Here is an 18479-nt window from a genome sequence, read left to right on the forward strand (position 1 = left end):
GTGTACCTTGTCAGCTAGTTGTGTTAATGGGCGCTTTGTCTGAGTATGTGTTAATCTATTTAATTCATTTGTGTGTATGTAAGTTCCATGCATTGTTGAAAATTTACTGTTCTACAAATGGAGGTGTGCAAGATAAAGTGTGTGTGTGAGTGAGTGTGTTCCTTGCAAAGTACAAAACAATGTCGCCAGACATTAAATATTTCAGAAACAAACAGGGCACTGCTTAAATCACTTAGGTAGTTGGTAGGGGAAGGATATCTTAGGTTTTTATTGAAGACAGTTGCATAAAAATGCTTACGACAAATTACCTCTTAAGAAGGAAAACAGTTCATGCCAAGAGATATAAAAAGGACCAATGTTGTAGAGGATTAATTTTTTTATTTCAAAAATTTGTTTATTAAAAAATTTTTATTTTTTTTTCTAATATATCACACTGTGTAACGCAAAAAATACAGATATTTTCCAAGACCCCCGAGAGTGTATGTACAAGGACCCTCAGAAGGTATAATTCACTTTCCTTAGAATTTTAAATTCCAGTGTTCCTCTTTCCATTTCTTTTATAAAATAACTTGTAATATTCTGAAGCCTTTTCTTATAGCTATGCTTCCCAACTTCCACTTTTTAAAGTTTTTATTAATAGCTACAATCGTTTTAAGAAAGAAACGACCTTGCCTTGTGCCGTTAAACTGGATTTCCTTCCATTATTTAACAGCTTTTTGCAAGTGTCAACGTTGAGGTGTTTCTATTTCAAAGATATTTGCTATTGTTGTGGGGAGCCGTTCTATGTGTTGTTTTTGTTGTCTTTAAAAATAATTTAAATCCTTGTTTGGGCGTTTTGTTTTTTCTATTGTTAGAAAATGTTGTAAATGTCTCAAAATCACTTTAAAAGAATTTTAATTAAATCTATTTTGTGGTTGTGTCACGCTAAGATCACGTTTTTCACCGAAACAAATAACAAACGGAAATACGGATAACCCACATTGGTGGGGTTATAAAAGAGAAAAAAAATGGGAGAAACAAGGTGTTCCACTGTAACTATACATACCTACAAGGGAGGGATATTGTAAACACGAAGTTATTTAGAGAGAATTTCAATATGCATATTTACATCCATGGCTTAGAGGTGGATTTTTAAGCAAGCTACGAAGTTATTTTTTGCATGCATTTTTCTTGTGTGTTTGACATTTTTTATTAACAAATGACAGCTGTCATTTAGTGAAAATTAATTATCAAATCATGTCTGTTTTGCCAGACATATATTTATGTTTTTTAATTGTTTAAGTGTGTGGTAAATTAATTATGAAAAGTAACTATAAATCAAATAAAGCAACAATTCATATTAGCTGAATAGTGTTTTTTTTTTATAAAAATTGCAATTCAGCCTGGCTGAATAAGATTTTCCATGGGAAAATTGCAATTCAGCCTGTCTGAATAAGATTTTCCATATGAAAATTCTTAATCAGCCTGGCTGAATAAGATTTTCCATGGGAAAATTGCAATTCAGCCTGGCTGAATAAGATTTTCCATGGGAAACTTACAATTAAGCCGGGCTGAACAAGATTTTCCATAGGAAAATTCCTATTCAGCCTAGCTGAATAAGATTTTCCATATGAAAATTCCTTATCAGCCTGGCTGAATAAGATTTTCCATATGAAAATTCTTAATCAGCCTGGCTGAATAAGATTTTCCATAGGAAAATTCCTATTCAGCCTGGCTGAATAAGATTTTCCATAGGAAAATTCCTATTCAGACTGGCTGAATAAAATTTCCCATAGGAAAATTGCAATTCAGCCTGGCTGAATAAGATTTTCCATAGGAAAATTGCAATTCAGCCTGGCTGAATAAGATTTTCCATAGGAAAATTGCAATTCAGCCTGGCTGAATAAGATTTTCCATAGGAAAATTGCAATTCAGCCTGGCTGAATAAGATTTTCCATAGGAAAATTGCAATTCAGCCTGGCTGAATAAGATTTTCCATAGGAAAATTGCAATTCAGCCTGGCTGAATAAGATTTTCCATAGGAAAATTGCAATTCAGCCTGGCTGAATAAGATTTTCCATAGGAAAATTGCAATTCAGCCTGGCTGAATAAGATTTTCCATAGGAAAATTGCAATTCAGCCTGGCTGAATAAGATTTTCCATAGGAAAATTGCAATTCAGCCTGGCTGAATAAGATTTTCCATAGGAAAATTGCAATTCAGCCTGGCTGAATAAGATTTTCCATAGGAAAATTGCAATTCAGCCTGGCTGAATAAGATTTTCCATAGGAAAATTGCAATTCAGCCTGGCTGAATAAGGCTTTTCCATAGGAAAATTGTAATTCAGCCTGGCTGAATAAGATTTTCCTTAGGAAAATTGCAATTCAGCCTGGCTGAATAAGATTTTCCTTAGGAAAATTGCAATTCAGCCTGGCTGAATAAGAGTTTCCCTAGGAAAATTGCAATTCAGCCTGGCTGAATAAGATTTTCCTTAGGAAAATTCCTATTAAGCCTGGCTGAATAAGATTTTCCTTAGGAAAATTCCTATTAAGCCTGGCTGAATAAGTTTTCCTTAGGAAAATTCCTATTCAGCCTGGCTGAATAAGATTTTCCTTAGGAAAATTCCTATTCAGCCTGGCTGAATAAGATTTTCCTTAGGAAAATTCCTATTCAGCCTGGCTGAATAAGATTTTCCTTAGGAAAATTCCTATTCAGCCTGGCTGAATAAGATTTTCCTTAGGAAAATTCCTATTCAGCCTGGCTGAATAAGATTTTCCATAGGGAAATTCCTATTCAGCCTGGCTGAATAAGATTTGCCATAGGAAAATTCCTATTCAGCCTGGTTGAATAAGATTTGACATAGGAAAATTCCTATTCAGCCTGGCTGAATAAGATTTGCCATAGGAAAATTCCTATTCAGCCTGGCTGAATAAGATTTGCCATAGGAAAAATCCTATTCAAATGAGATTTTCCATAGGAAAATTCCTATTCAGCCTTGCTGAATAAGATTTTCCATAGGAAAATTGCAATTCAGCCTGGCTGAATTAGATTTTTCCATATGAAAATTATTATTGAGCCTTGCATTTCATTGATTTTCTTTACAAAAACCTCAATCCATCTCAGCTGAATTGTGTTTGTGTTGCGTTTTAATGACTTTCCGCCTCTTTGAGCAACACCCAAGCGGTCACACAGCAAAACTTCACAGAACAATTCACGTCCTTGTAAATATTAAAGTTTATCTTATTTTTTATTGATTAAGAATTGATAATATATCGAGTATGTATTTCATTCCCCCTGTCTAGTCGATGCCTTACTGAGCCACAGATAAAGACCATAAAAAGGAGAATACAAAAATATTTACAACAGCCTCATATATCCCGCCAAATAGCCATGAATATGCAATTTCGATTTCAATGGCCATTACCGTGAGATTTTCTTGTTGCTGTTGTTTTTGGATTTTCCTTATGGAAAATGTTAAATAGGGCTTGGGGCCAGATATTGACTTAATTTGTTTAAGCCTCCCCACCTATGGTGGTGAGCGGCGGCGGCTTTAAACAAAAGTAACATTTTACAAGGAATTTTGAAGTACGAAACCAACAACAACCTCAGCTAAGGTGTAACTGCAAGAAGTCCACACATGTCTGTGGTGTGCCATTGCAGCAGAGACCAAAGCGTGAATAAGTGCAACATGTGAAAACATATGTTGCATCATTAGTGTTGCATCCCTGCATAACAAAAAAGGCATTACAATAACAACAACAACAACGGCAACAACCAAAATAAAGAATGCTCAAAACTTGTTAGGTAGACGAGGCCATAGCTTGTTGGGCTGTGTAAAATTTCTGCTGTTATTTTGAAATCGAGTACTTGTTGCAACACTACACCCAACCAAACTACTGCAGAGCCTAACATATGTTGTAAGTTTCTTTGATTTTTAAAGGCAGAACCATAGCACAGAAAAGAAACTTCGAAATCGAAACGAGTGATTTTTCGTCAGCCACTGAAGTGTAAAGTACAACCAAAATTTAAATTTGATTGAAATTCAAATGAAACGGCAAGCTGGAGGAATGTTTGGTTGCACACCACGAATGTAGGCTAGCTGAATTTATGTTTTCACCAAGAAAATTCAAATTCAGCAAGTGAGAATTAAATATTTCACAAAGGAAAACAAATTCAACAAAGCTGAATACCATTTTTCCTATGGAAACCCTTATTCACCCAGGCCGAATAAAAGTTTTTTTATTGGTAACGAAAAAATCTCTAAAATTCTTCCACCATAATCAATGTTTTGGAAATAATCACAGGCATGGCATCGCTACTACGCATCGATAAATAGCCTGCGGTTCATAGTTCCAATAGCCAGTCAGCCAGCCAGCCAACCATTGAGAGGGTGTTTGACACAAAAAAGGCAGCAACAACAGCAAAAAAGCAAAAATCTGCTACATAAACTGTGAACATGTAAAGTGAAGACATGTGGCAGGTTTGACACGGTACGTGTCTGACTTTCGCAAGACAAGACAAGGCGAAACGCCACTAAAAAAGAAAATCATGTTGTGGCGTTGGTGGCGGCATGCTTGCCATCATCATCATCATCGTCATGGCACTTGTCATGGACACATCCTAGCCCCATAAAGTTTTTGTTGTTTGTTGCTGAGGTTCTAGCTTTTGAGAAACTGTCGATATTGTCAGTACTGAGACTTTGTTTTTGTTGTTTTTATTTTGGGTGTTGCTGTCGTTGGTGGATGGAGGTGGTTTTGTTTTAGTGGCTTATTGTTAAAGCTCACACGCGTTACAACAAATTATAGGTTACTAGAGAGTAACTATTTTTTATTGGCAGCTTAGAGTGGAGTGATTTTTTTCTTTTCATTGGGATTTTTTATCAATGACAGTGGTTTCAGGTGGTCATGGAGACATGCAAAGTGTCGTCTGTCGTCTATAGAATATCAGTAAAGGACTGTCAATGGAAGCACATCTACCCTGCAGCAACACCAGATTCATTAGGGTACGCAGCTGTCACTGGATCAAAATCAAAAAACCAATTTGATCACGTTGTGTTAGATGGAAGTCATTCATCGAGTGAACTGGATCAATCTGAGGAGTAAGAATATACATACTACATAAATATTTTCTCAGAACCATATCAAAAGGCACAAAGGAGACACCTTTCTCATATCAATGAATGCATTCCGACTCCCATTAGCTCTTAAGATCTTCTATGGACTACAAGAGATCTCTTGAAGTCTTGTATGGACTAAGGAAGACCTCAAAAAGTTCTCGGTGGACTATAAAATAACTTAAGGGGTCTGCTGTAGACTACAGAAGACCTCAAGGTCTTCTATGGACTACAGAAGAACTGCTTAGGTATTCAATGCCCTACAGAATCTTCTTGAGGTCCCTTGATATTCTATGGAATGTAGAAGATCGTTTGAGTTCATCTATGTGCTACAGAAAACCACTTTAAGACTTTTGTGGTTTACTGAATATGTCGAGAAGTCCTCTGAATAGTTTATGGAAAACCTTTCTGTGTATTACAAATTACCATTGGAGGTTTTGTAACGATAAAAGACCTCTTCATGGCCTTTGGGCCCATCTACTCAGCAGTACATGGCCTTTGGGCCCATCTACTCAGCAGTAGATGGCCTTTGGGCCTATCTACGCAGCAGTAGATGGCCTTTGGGCCCATCTACGCAGCAGCAGATGGCTTTTGAGACCATCTACTCAGCAGTAGATGGCCTTTGAGCCCATCTACTCAGCAGCAGATGGCCTTTGAGCCCATCTACTCAGCAGCAGATGGCCTTTGAGCACATCTACTCAGCAGTAGATGGCCTGTGAGCCCATCTACTCAGCAGTAGATGGCCTCTGAGCCCATCTACACAGCAGTAGATGGCCTTTAAGCCCATCTGCTCAGAAGTAGATGGCCTTTGAGCCCATCTACTCAGAAGTAGATGGCCTTTGAGCCCATCTACTCAGAAGTAGATGGCCTTTGAGCCCATCTACTGAGCAGTAGATGGCCTTTGAGCCCAACACCTCTGGGGCCTACTGTGCACTACATAAGAACTCTTGGAGTCTTTTATGTGCTACAGAAGACCTCTTGAAGAGAAAGAGCTCAGTTACTCTGCAGTAGATGACCTTTGAACTAATCTACTCCGCTATACGTAGGGGGTTTTGTGCCTATCTACACCACAGTAGATGGCCTTTGAGCCCATCTACTCCATAGTAGATGGCCTTTGAGCCCATCTACTCCATAGTAGATGGCCTCTGAGCTCATCTACTCCATAGTAGATGGCCTTTGAGCCCATCTACTCCATAGTAGAGGGCCTTTGAGCCCATCTACTCCATAGCAGATAGCCTTTGAGCCCATCAACTCCACAGTATATGGCCTTTGAGCCCATCTACTCTACAGTAGATGGCCTTTGAGCCCATCTACTCCATAGTAGATAGCCTTTGAGCCCATCAACACCATAGTATATGGCCTTTGAGCCCATCTACTCCACAGTAGACGGCTTGCGAGCCCATCTACTCCACAGTAGATGGTTTTTGAGCCCATCTCCTCTACAGTAGATGGCCTTTGAGCCCATCTACTCTACAGTAGATGGCCATTGAGCCCATCTACTCTACAGTAGATGGCCTTAGAGCCCATCTACTCTACAGTAGATGGCCTTTGAGCCCATCTACTCTACAGTAGATGGCCATTGAGCCCATCTACTCTACAGTAGATGGCCTTAGAGCCCATCTACTCTACAGTAGATGGCCTTTGAGCCCATCTACTCTACAGTAGATGGCCTTAGAGCCCATCTACTCTACAGCAGATGGCCTTTGAGCCCATCTACTCTACAGTAGATGGCCTTTGAGCCCATCTACTCCACAGTACATGGCCTTTGAGCCCATCTACTCCATAGTAGATAGCCTTTGAGCCCATCAACTCCATAGTATATGGCCTTTGAGCCCATCTACTCCACAGTAGATGGCATTTGAGCCCATCTACTCCACAGTAGATGGCCTTTGAGCCCATCTACTCCAAAGTAGATGGCCTTTGAGCCCAGCTACTCCACAGTAGATGGCTTGGGAGCCCATCTACTCTACAGTATATGGTTTTTGAGCCCATCTACTCTACAGTAGATGGCCTTTGAGCCCATCTTCTCTACAGTAGATGGCCTTTGAGCCCATCTACTTTACAGTAGATGACCTTTGAGCCCATCTACTCTACAGTAGATGGCCTTTGAGCCCATCTACTCCACAGAAGATGGCCTTTGAGCCCATCTACTCCACAGTAGATGGCCTTTGAGCCCATCTACTCAACAGTGGATGGCCTTTGAGCCCATCTACTCAGTAGTAGATGGCCTTTGAGTCCATCTACTCAGTAGTAGATGGCCTTTGAGCCCATCTACGCAGCAGTAGATGGCCTTTGAGCCCATCTACTCAGCGTTAGATAGCCTTGAGCCCATCCAATCAGCCGTAGATGGCTTTTGAGCGCATCTTCTCAGCAGTAGATGGTCTTTGAGCCCATCTAATCAGCAGTGGATGGCCTTTGAGCCCATCTACTCTACAGTAGATGGTCTTTGAACCCATCTACTCAGCAGTAGATAGCCTTAGAGTCCATATACCCTGGAGTAGATGACGATTGATGTCAATTAGACTACTGTAGAGGTTTTTTTTTTGTCTCGGGAAGGCCTGTTAATGGTGGTTTTCTTCTAAAATAATTTTGGAAGACATTTAAAGGGCCTTCTGTCTCTAGGAGACCGTATAAGGTAGTCTTTCCCTCCGGAAGTCATTTTAATTGTCTTCTGCCTCTAGAAAACCTTTAAAGGGTCTTCTATCTTCAAAGGCCTTTTTAGTACCTGCTGTCTGTGGAAGACCTTATATATGGGTATTCTCTCTGTAGAACATTTTTAAGTGTTGTCTGTCCCTAAAGAAGACTTTAAAGTTTCTTCGGAAGACCTTTAAAAGGTCTTCTGTATGTAGAAGAACATTAAAGATTCCTCTGTCGGTCAGAAGACTTTTAAAGGTTCTTCTGTTTTGAGACCTTTTATGGGTCTTTCGTCTATAGATGACCATTTATGGGTCTTCTGTCTTTGCAAGATTTTTAAAGTTCTTCTGTCTCTTGAAAACCTTTAAAGGGTCTTCAGTCTCTAGAAGACCTGTTAATTGTCTTCTGTTTCTAGAAATCCTGTAAAGGTCAACTGCCTCCAGAAGAACTTTAAGGTATCACTTTTATAGAGAAAACTTCTCTGTCTCTAGAAGAATTTCAAAGGATTTTCTGTCTCTAGAAGACCTTTAGATGGTCTTCCCTCTCTATAAGACTTTTAAAGTCTCTTCGATCTCTAGAAGATCTATATGGACCTTCTGTCTCTGGAAGACCTTTAAAGGATATTCGGTCTCTAGAAGACCTTTAAAGGGTCGTCTGTGCTTTAGAGATCCTTTAAAAGGATCTGTAGAAGACCTTTAGAGGTCTTTTTTCTCTAGAAGACCTTTAGAGGTCTTTTGTCTCTAGAAAACCTTTCTGGCTCTAGAAGTCCCTTAAAGGGTCCGTTGTCTTTAGAACATTTCTGTCTCTAGGAGACCTTTAAGGTCTTCTGTCCTTAGAAGACATTTTAACGGCCTCTAGAAGACCTTTTAGGGTCTTCTGTCTCTAGAAAACTTTTTAAGGGTCCTCTGTCTATAGAAGTCCTCTAAGGGTCCTCTTTCTTTAAAAGACTTTCAAAGGTATTCTGTCTCTAGAAATCCCTTAAAGGGTTGGTTATCTTTAGAAGACTTTTATCTTTAGGAGACCTTTAAGGGTCATCTGTCTCAAGAAGATTTTTTAAAGGTCTTCTGTCTTTAGAAGACCCTTTTAGTGTCTTCTGTCTGTATAAGACCTTTTAAGGGTCTTCTGCCTCTATAAAACGTTTTAGACTTTAAAACTTTAAGACTAGTAGACTTTAAAGGGTATCGGGGCTCTAGAAGTCCCTTAAAGGGTCCGTTGTCTTTAGAACACTTCTGTCTGTAGGAGACCTTTAAGGTCTTCTGTCCTTAGAAGACATTTTAACGGCCTCTAGAAGACCTTTTAGGGTCTTCTGTCTCTAGAAAATTTTTTAAGGGTCCTCTGTCTATAGAAGTCCTCTAAGGGTCCTCTTTCTTTAAAAGACTTTCAAAGGTCTTCTGTCTCTAGAAATCCCTTAAAGGGTTGGTTATCTTTAGAAGACTTTTATCTTTAGGAGACCTTCTGTCTTAAGAAGACCCTTTTAGTGTCTTCTGTCTGTATAAGACCTTTTAAGGGTCTTCTGCCTCTATAAAACGTTTTAGACTTTAAAACTTTAAGACTAGTAGACTTTAAAGGGTATCTGGGCTCTAGAAGATCTTAAAAAGATCTTCGCTCTCTAGAAAGCTTCTAAAGCGTCTTAGGTCTCTATAAGACCTTTAAAATTTCTTTTGTCTTAAGAGGACCTATAGAGAGTTTTCTGTCCCCGGAAGACTTTTTAAGAATCTGTTGTCTCTAGGAAACCTTTAGAAAGCTTGTAAGGGGCCTTCTGTCTCCAGAAAACCTTAAAGTGTCTTCTGTCTTTAGAAGTCTTTCTAAGTGTCTTCTGCCCTAGAAGATTTTTAAAAGATCTTATGTCTCAACAAAACCTCTTAAGGGTCTCTGTCTCTTGAAGTCCTATAAAAGGTCTCCTGTCTCTAGAAAACCTTTAAAGCATCGTCTGTCTCAAGAAGACCTTTAAAGTGCCTTCTGGCTCTAGAAGACCGATAAAGATACCTATTCGTCTCTAGAAAAACTTTTAAGGGTCTTCTATCCCTAGAAAATGTCTTCGGCCGCTGCACGTCCTTTAAGGGTTATTCTGTCTCTAACAGACCTTTAAAGGGTCTTCTGTCTCTAGGAACCCCTAAACGGGGGGTAAGGGGTATTCTGTCACTAGAAAGGGTCTTCTGTTTTTAGAAGTCCCGTGAAGATCTTCTGTCTCTAGAAGTCCTTTTAAGGATCTCCTGTCTCTCGAAGGTCTTTCTCTTTAAGGTCTTCTATCTGTTGATGCCTTCTAGAGTCAAAATACATTCTTTCGTTAGAAGAACTTTTAAGGGTCTTCTATCTTGAGAAAGCCTTAAACCTTCTGTCTATAGAGGATTTATAGAGGTCTTCTCCAGATATAGAATACCGTTTAGGGGTCTTCTTTTTATAGAAGACATTTTAAGGATATTTGCTACATATTTAGCCTCTGTACTCGCAATTCCCGATATTTGTTTTATCTCCCTCTTTTGTGATCTCCTCGTAGACGTTTCATATTTTTGTTTTTGTTTTTTGCAACAGCAACTTAATAATCATCATTATTATCATCATTTGCCATATGATTATGATCCCTCTTAGGGTGTAATGGACATAGCTGAGGCTTGGTTGCTATTTGGCGTTGTTTCGGGTTGTGTGTGGCTGACTTAGGCATGGCGTTTATTTGGTCATCGTCAGCACTTTGATTGGTTTTACTTTCCGGTCGTTAAAATAAAGCACCTTGTGGCGGAATGGCCAACAAAAATACAAACCATACAACAAATCAATGGTAGTTTTAACGCATTACTCAGATAGTAGGGTAACAACACACCCTTTTTGGCTGTGATTGTTCGCTTGTTCGTCTGTCTGTTTGTCTGATGGCTGGTGTTTGTCTGTCGTCATCATCATCATTTTAGACGCCTGGGATGAATATTTATGGATATTCTATGTGGTTTTTTTTTGTTGCTGGTGGGGGAGTTTTGTTTGCATTTGTTGTTGTTGCTTTTGTTGGTAATGTATGTATTTTGGTTTGACTATGAAGTTGTATTTCTGAGTGAAGTGAAAAATAGTTATGTTTGAAATAGATTAGCACTTTTAAACATTATTTTTGTAAAGGTTTTATGTATTTATTGGTAGATTTGTTAGCTTGTTTGTTTGAAAATGGGTGTGTGTTGTTTGATATGTTGTCCGCTGGGGACTGGGTGTGAGGTCTTTTGTTATTGTTAATGGAAATATTTTTGTTTTTAGATTTAGTTTGAAATAATTAAAAATGTAGTGCCTGTAGCACTTGACGTAAATGGATGATGGGGTGCTGAGTAATTTGTTGGAATGACAGGTGGAACATGTTACCAATAAAATATATGCCGTAATATGGAATGATACAAATAAAATATATGCCGTAATATGGAATTAAAATAATTTTTTGATGGAGCCATTTAAATGCATAATATGACTTTTCTATTTTCATTTACATCTCATTAAATTTTCATCTGGTGCAATTTATCAGCTTCCCTGAATAAAAAAGCTCTCACTCAGCCTGCATGACAAAAGCTTTGCTATAAGAAGACTTTCCTTCAGCGTTGCTGCATAATGCATGTTCCACCTTTTGTTATTACAAAGCTCCCCAAAATTTTTTTGTTTTCTAAAAATTAGAATTTCCATTCTTGTTGTTGTTTCCCAGGAATAAATTCCCATTAAATGTATTTATTTGTAGAACTTAATTGTTTTTTTTCACAAAGACCTAAAAATTGCCGCAAAAATGTTCAATACGACATCATTATTTGCTCTGTGGAAACCCCTTTCCCCCACACACACCTTAGCCAGCACATGTGTAGACCAAAAAGGAACAACAAAAATATTTACACAAATTCCCAACTAAAGTTGTGTTTTTTGTTGTTTTGTGGTAACAATTAGTCTCTTTTATTTGGCGGCGGTGGTGATGCTTTGTTTTTCATTTTCTGTGTAAACACAGCAACAATTTTGATATAAAAATCGATTTTCAGCCTCCTCCTCTCTAACAATGCGCCAATGCCGCCGCCTACTGCAAAACAAAAATATTTTTTTTATTCCTAAGAAGTTCGTTTGTGTGTTTTTGTTATGATGTCTGGCCTAGCAGGCAGGTTTGGTATTCATATGATGAAGACCCCAAAAAGCCAAGCAAAGAAACCATGACCACCACCGCCACCACTACCGGCATCATTATCATCCTTAAGGATGCGCGGAGTGAAGACAAAACGCATACAAGAAGGTTTGAATAAGAACAAAAGTGGCGGATTCATAGATGTGTGATGCCTAAGCATAGATATCGAAATGCAATTAAGCACATTTTAAAACAACAAAAAACAAACAATATCATACAGCAGAACCACCAGCGAGCGAGCCAAGCCGCAGCAGCCAAGGCAACACCAGAGCCACCACCACCACCTCCATCATCGTCATCATCCACATAATGAAGTTCATTGTTGGTTGCTTACACCACCATCACTCCTCTTGGATCATTTTCTTGAATGACTTAACAGGGAGTAGGAGAAGTCCAAAGGCTGACTAGTTGGCTGGCTGGCAGTCTTCAAAACATTTGAAAATGAAAGCTTTTTAAGGTATGCAGACGGCGCTAAAGATATTCTCTTGCAGTTGCGCCACCGCCACAGACCAAAATCATCGGCAAACAACACTAAGAAGTAAAAAAGGAACGCAAGAACTACAACTAAAACAACAACACCAACAACAATAATAATAAAAATAGACTGGGAATAAGAACAAATAACTTTAAATAAGTTGTTGTAATAGTTGTTGCTATGGTAGTAGTAGTTGTTGTTGTTAACATTGCATTGAAATTCTTTGAAGAAGGGCTTGTCCCCAGTCGAAGAGGGTAATATGATCAGTCATAAATGCAGCTAACGAGAATTTTTTAAACGTTTCAAAAAAAAAAGGTTGGTGGACTTAACTACGTTATTACCCACCTGGGCCGGATTTTCGTCTATAGCTCCTCTATGGACAGAAAGCCTTGTAAAGATCTTCTATAAATACTTGATCTCAAAAGGTCTTCGGTGAACAAAAGCACTTATAAAAGTCTTCTTTAGACAGACGAACTTGCTAAGGTCTTCTTTAAACAGAAGACCTTCTAAAGGTCTTCTGTGAAAAGAAAATCTTCCAAAAGTCCGCTATGGACACAAGATCTTCCAAAAGTCTTCTATGGGCACACGACCTTCTAACGGAAATTTATGGATAGAAGACCTTCCAAGAATTTACTGTGAATTGAAGACTTTTGAGAAGTCTTCTTTGTGCAGATGACATTCCATAGGTCTTTTACGGATAGAAGAACTTCTAAAGTTCTTTTTTAGATAGATGACCTTCCAAAAGTCTTGTCTGATATTCAAGAAGTTCCAGTTATCTTTCATGAACAGAAAGGTTTCCTCTAAGCAGAAGATCTTCACAAGGTCCTTCTGTAGAGAGAAGACATGTCCTCAACAATCAGAAGAACTTGCGTAGGTTTTCTGTGAATAGATCCAGAAGTATTCAATTTTCAGAATACGTTTGGAAGGCCTCTCTATGGAGAAATTCCTTCCAAAGATCTTCCATGGTCAGACGACTTTCTAAAGGCCTTCTCTGAACAAAAGACCTTACAAAGGTATTCTTTGCAGAGATGACCTTCATATGGCCTTCTATGGATAGGCGACCTCCTAAAGGTCTTCTGTGAAACGAGTACATTCCAAAAGTCCTCTAGGGACACAAGATCTTCTAAAGATCATCGGTGGTCAAAAGATTTTCTAAAGATCTTCTTTAGTCTTTACACTTTTTTAAGGTTTTTGCACAGAGATCTTCAAACATCTTCTGTAGACTGTAGACCTTCCAAAGGCTTCCTATGGACAGAAAAATATATAAAAGTCATCTTTGGGTAGAAGGCTTTCTAAAGTTCTAGAGACTGAAGACCCTTCAAAGGTCATCTAGAGACAAAAGACCCTTTAAAGGTCTTCTGGAGGCAGATTACCCTTTAAAGGTGTTCTAGAGACCGAAGATCTTTTACAAGTCTTTTACTGACAGAAGATCCCTTAAGGGTCTTCTAGAGACATAACCCCTCTTGAAGGTCTTCTAAAGACAAAAGGTGTTGCAAATGTCTTCTAGAGATAAAAACCCCTTTAACGTAGTGTGGATGGACCCAAAAGATATCTACCGTAGATTGGATGAGCCCAAATGGCATCTACCGAAAATAAGATGGGTCCAAATACTATCTAGATGGGTTCGAAGGCCATATACGGCAGGTTAGACTGATCAAAAAGCATCTACGGCAGGGTAGATGGATTTAAAAACCATCAACGTGATGATGGGTGTAAAGGTCGTCTACGGCAGAGGTAATGATTCCTAAGGCGTCTACTGTAGAGTATATGGCCCCCCGTATATGCTGGCAAAGTAGATATGCTCAAAGGTCATCTACGGCAGAGTAGATGGGATTGAAAGTCCACTACGGCAGAGTAGGTGGAATCAAAGGACAAGTACGTTAAGGTAGATGAGCTCAAAGGTCAACTACGGCAGAGGTGATGATTCCTAAGGCATCTGCTGTAGAGTAGATCGGCCCAAAAGGCATATACGTGAGGTAGATGAGCTCAAAAGCCATATTCGACAGAGAAGATCGGCTAAAAGTCCATCTACGGCAGAGAGGGTGGAATCGCAAGTCAGCAATGGCGGAGTAGATGGACTCAAAAGGTGTAGATGGGTTCAAAGGGCATCTGCGGCAGAACATATGCAATGCGAAGGTCAACTACGGCAGAGCAGATGGGATCAACACCAGTGTAAATGGAATCAAAGGACAAGTACGGCAGGGTAGATAGACTCAGAGACCATCTACGGCAGAGAAGATGGGATCGCAGGTCAACAACAGCAGAGTAGATGGGCTCAAAAGCCATCTACGACAGGGCTGATGGGTGTAAAGGCCACCTACGGCAGATGTGATGATTCTTAGGGCATCTACTGTAGAATAGATGGGGAGAGTATATGAGCTCATAAGCCATCATGTACGACAAAGAAGATGGGCTCAAAGGACGTCTACGGCACAGTAGATGAGCCCAAAGGCTAACAATGGCAGAGTAGATGGGCTCAGAGGCCATCTATTGCAGTGTAGATGGGTTCAAAGGTCATCTACTGCAGTGTGATGGGTTCAAAGGCCGTCTACAGAGAAGATGGGATCGCAGAGAAGATGGGATCGCAGGTCAACAACGGCAGAGTAGATGGGCTCAAAATCCATCTACGACAGATTGATGGCTGCAAAGGCCACCTACGGCAGATGTGATGATTCTTAGGGGATCTACTGTAGAATAAATGGATTCATTGGTCGTCTACGGGAGAGTAGATGAGCTCATAAGCCATCATGTGCGACAGAGAAGGTTGGCTCAAAGGCCAACAACCGCAGAGTAGATGAGCTCAAAGGCCAACAACCGCAGAGTAGATGAGCTCAAAAGCCATCTACTGCTGAGTAGATAGGCTCAAAGGCCATCTACTGTGGAGTAGATGGGCTCAAAGGCCATCTACTGCTGAGTAGATGGGCTCAAAGGCCATCTACTGCTGAGTAGATGGGCTCAAAGGCCATCTACTGCTGAGTAGATGGGCTCAAAGGCCATCTACTGCTGAGTAGATGGGCTCAAAGGCCATCTACTGCTGAGTAGATGGGCTCAAAGGCCATCTACTGCTGAGTAGATGGGCTCAAAGGCCATCTACTGCTGAGTAGATGGGCTCAAAGGCCATCTACTGCTGAGTAGATGGGCTCAAAGGCCATCTATGCACTGCACTGTACATGGGTTCAAAAGCCATCTACTGCAGTGTGATGGGTTCAAAGGCCATCTACAGCAGTGTAGATTGGTTCAATGGCCATCTACTTCAGTATAGATGGGCTCAAAGGCCATTTTCTGTAGAGTAGATGGGCGCAAAGGCCAACAATGGCAGAGTAGATGGGCTCAGAGGTCATATATTGCAGTGTAGTTGGGTTCAAAGGCCATCTACTGCAGTGTAGATGGGTTCAAAGGTCATCTACTGTCGTAGGTCATCTACTGTAGATGGGTCTAAAAGGCATATACGGCAGAGTAGATGGGCTCAAAGGCCAAGGAAGAATGCGTTGTAAAGTTATTCTATGGCCAAAAGACCATCTATAGGTCTTTTATGGGAAAAAGACATCCGAAGGTTCTTCTGGATCTTTAGATCCTCTGAAGTTTTGTATGGTCTTGGTCTACGGACCAAAGTCATTCTTAAGATTCAATATGGAGAGAAAGTTGTCTGTAACCAGAAGATCATCTAAAGATTTTCTATGAAAAGAAGATCTGATAAAGGTGCTCTATGGACATAAGACCTTCTAAAGGTCTTCTATAGACAGAAGACCCACTATAACTTTTCTATGCACAAGAGGCCTTCAAAAGAAATACTATGGGCCGAAGAACCTTCTGAAGGTCTTCTATGGACAAATGATTTTCTAAAAGACCTTATAAATAAACTTCTATGGACAAAAGACCGTCTAAAGGTCTTCTGTGGACAGGAGACCTTCAAAAGAACTATGGGAAGAATACCTTTTAAAAGTCTTCTATAGACAGAAGGTCTTCTAACTTTCTAAGGAAACTCTGTGGACAGAATACCTTCAAAAGTTCTTTTATGGAAGGAAGACCTTCCAAAGGTCTTTTATGGACAATAGATGGGCTCAAATGGCATATACGGGAGAGTAGATGGCCTCGTAGGACATATACGGCAGTTAAGTGGGATTAAAAGTCAACTACGACAGAGTAGAGGGGCTCATAGGCCAAGCACGTCAGGGTAGATGAGCTCATAAGCCATGTACGACAGAGAAGATGAGCTCTACTGCTGAGTAGATAGGCTCAAAGGCCATCTACTGCTGAGTAGACAGGCTCAAAGGCCATCTACTGTGGAGTAGACAGGCTCAAAGGCCATCTAGTGTGGAGTAGATGGGCTCAAAGGCCATCTACTGTGGAGTAGATGGGCTCAAAGGCCATCTACTGTGGAGTAGATGGGCTCAAAGGCCAACAACAGCAGTGTAGATGGGCTCAAAAGCCATATACGACAGGGCTGATGGGTGTAAAGGCCACCTACGGCAGATGTGATGATTCTTAGGGCATCTACTGTAGAATAGAAGGGGAGAGTAGATGAGCTCATAAGCCATCATCTACGACAAAGACGATGGGCTCAAAGGACGTCTACGGCACAGTAGATGACCCCAAAGGTTAACAACGGCAGAGTAGATGGGCTCAGAGGCCATCTATTGCAGTATAGATGGGTTCAAAGGTCATCTACTGCAGTGTGATGGGTTCAAAGGCCGTCTACAGAGAATATGGGATCGCAGAGAAGATGGGATCGCCGGTCAACAACGGCAGAGTAGATGGGCTCAAAATCCATCTACGACAGGTTGATGGGTTTAAAGGCCATCTACGGCAGATGTGATGATTCTTATGGCATTTACTGTAGAATAGATGGGTTCATTGGTCATCTACGGGAGAGTAGATGAGCCCATAAGCCATCATGTGCGACAGAGAAGATGGGCTCAAAGGCCATCTACAACACAGTAGGTGGGCTCAAAGGCCAACAACCGCAGAGTAGATGAGCTCAAAAGCCATCTACTGCTGAGTAGACAGGCTCAAATGTCATCTACTGTGGAGTAGACAGGCTCAAAGGCCATATACTGTGGAGTAGATGGGCTCAAAGGCCATCTACTGTGGAGTAGATGGGCTCAAAGGCCATCTACTGTGGAGTAGATGGGCTCAAAGGCCATCTACTGTGGAGTAGATGGGCTCAAAGGCCATCTACTGTGGAGTAGATGGGCTCAAAGGCCATCTACTGTGGAGTAGATGGGCTCAAAGGCCATCTACTGTGGAGTAGATGGGCTCAAAGGCCATCTACTGTGGAGTAGATTGGCTCAAAGACCATCTACTGTGGAGTAGATGGGCTCAAAGGCCATCTACTGTGGAGTAGATGGGCTCAAAGGCCATCTACTGCTGATTAGATGGGCTCAAAGGCCATCTACTGCTGAGTAGATGGGCTCAAAGGCCATCTACTGCTGAGTAGATGGGCTCAAAGGCCATCTACTGCTGAGTAGATGGGCTCAAAGGCCATCTACTGCTGAGTAGATGGGCTCAAAGGCCATCTACTGCTGAGTAGATGGGCTCAAAGGCCACCAACTGCTGAGTAGATGGACTCAAAGGCCATCCACTGCTGAGTAGATAGGCTCAAATGCCATCTACTGCTGAGTAGATGGGCTCAAAGGCCATCTACTGCTGAGTAGATGGGCTCAAAGGCCATCTACTGCTGAGTAGATGGGCTCAAAGGCCATCTACTGCTGAGTAGATGGGCTCAAAGGCCATCTACTGCTGAGTAGATGGGCTCAAAGGCCATCTACTGCTGAGTAGATGGGCTCAAAGGCCATCTACTGCTGAGTAGATGGGCTCAAAGGCCATCTACTGCTGAGTAGATGGGCTCAAAGGCCATCTACTGCTGAGTAGATGGGTTCAAAGGTCATCTACTGCAATGTATGTGGGTTCAAAGGTCATCTACTGCAATGTATGTGGGTTCAAAGGCCATCTGCTGCAGTGTGATGGGTTCAAAGGCCATCTACAGCAGTGTAGATTGGTTCAATGGCCATATACGGCAGAGTAGATGAAACGAAACCCAACTACTGCAGAGTAGATGAAACGAAGGCCAACTACTGTCGGGTTGATGGGTGTAAAGGGCATCTACGGCAGAGTAGATGGGCTCAAAAGCCAAGGTAATGGACAGAGTGCCTT

At 40.8% G+C, this 18479-nt stretch overlaps 1 protein-coding gene across 1 annotated transcript in view; it reads left to right on the forward strand.

Moving 5' to 3' along the window:
* blo (bloated) overlaps window positions 1-18479 on the forward strand; it is a 445168-nt gene that overhangs the window by 107609 nt on the left and 319080 nt on the right. The gene's annotated exons all lie outside the window — the stretch shown is intronic.

This window comes from Musca autumnalis, unplaced genomic scaffold, assembly GCF_047663935.1.
Source record: "Musca autumnalis isolate F117 unplaced genomic scaffold, ASM4766393v1 scaffold_5, whole genome shotgun sequence".
NCBI lineage: Eukaryota > Metazoa > Arthropoda > Insecta > Diptera > Muscidae > Musca > Musca autumnalis.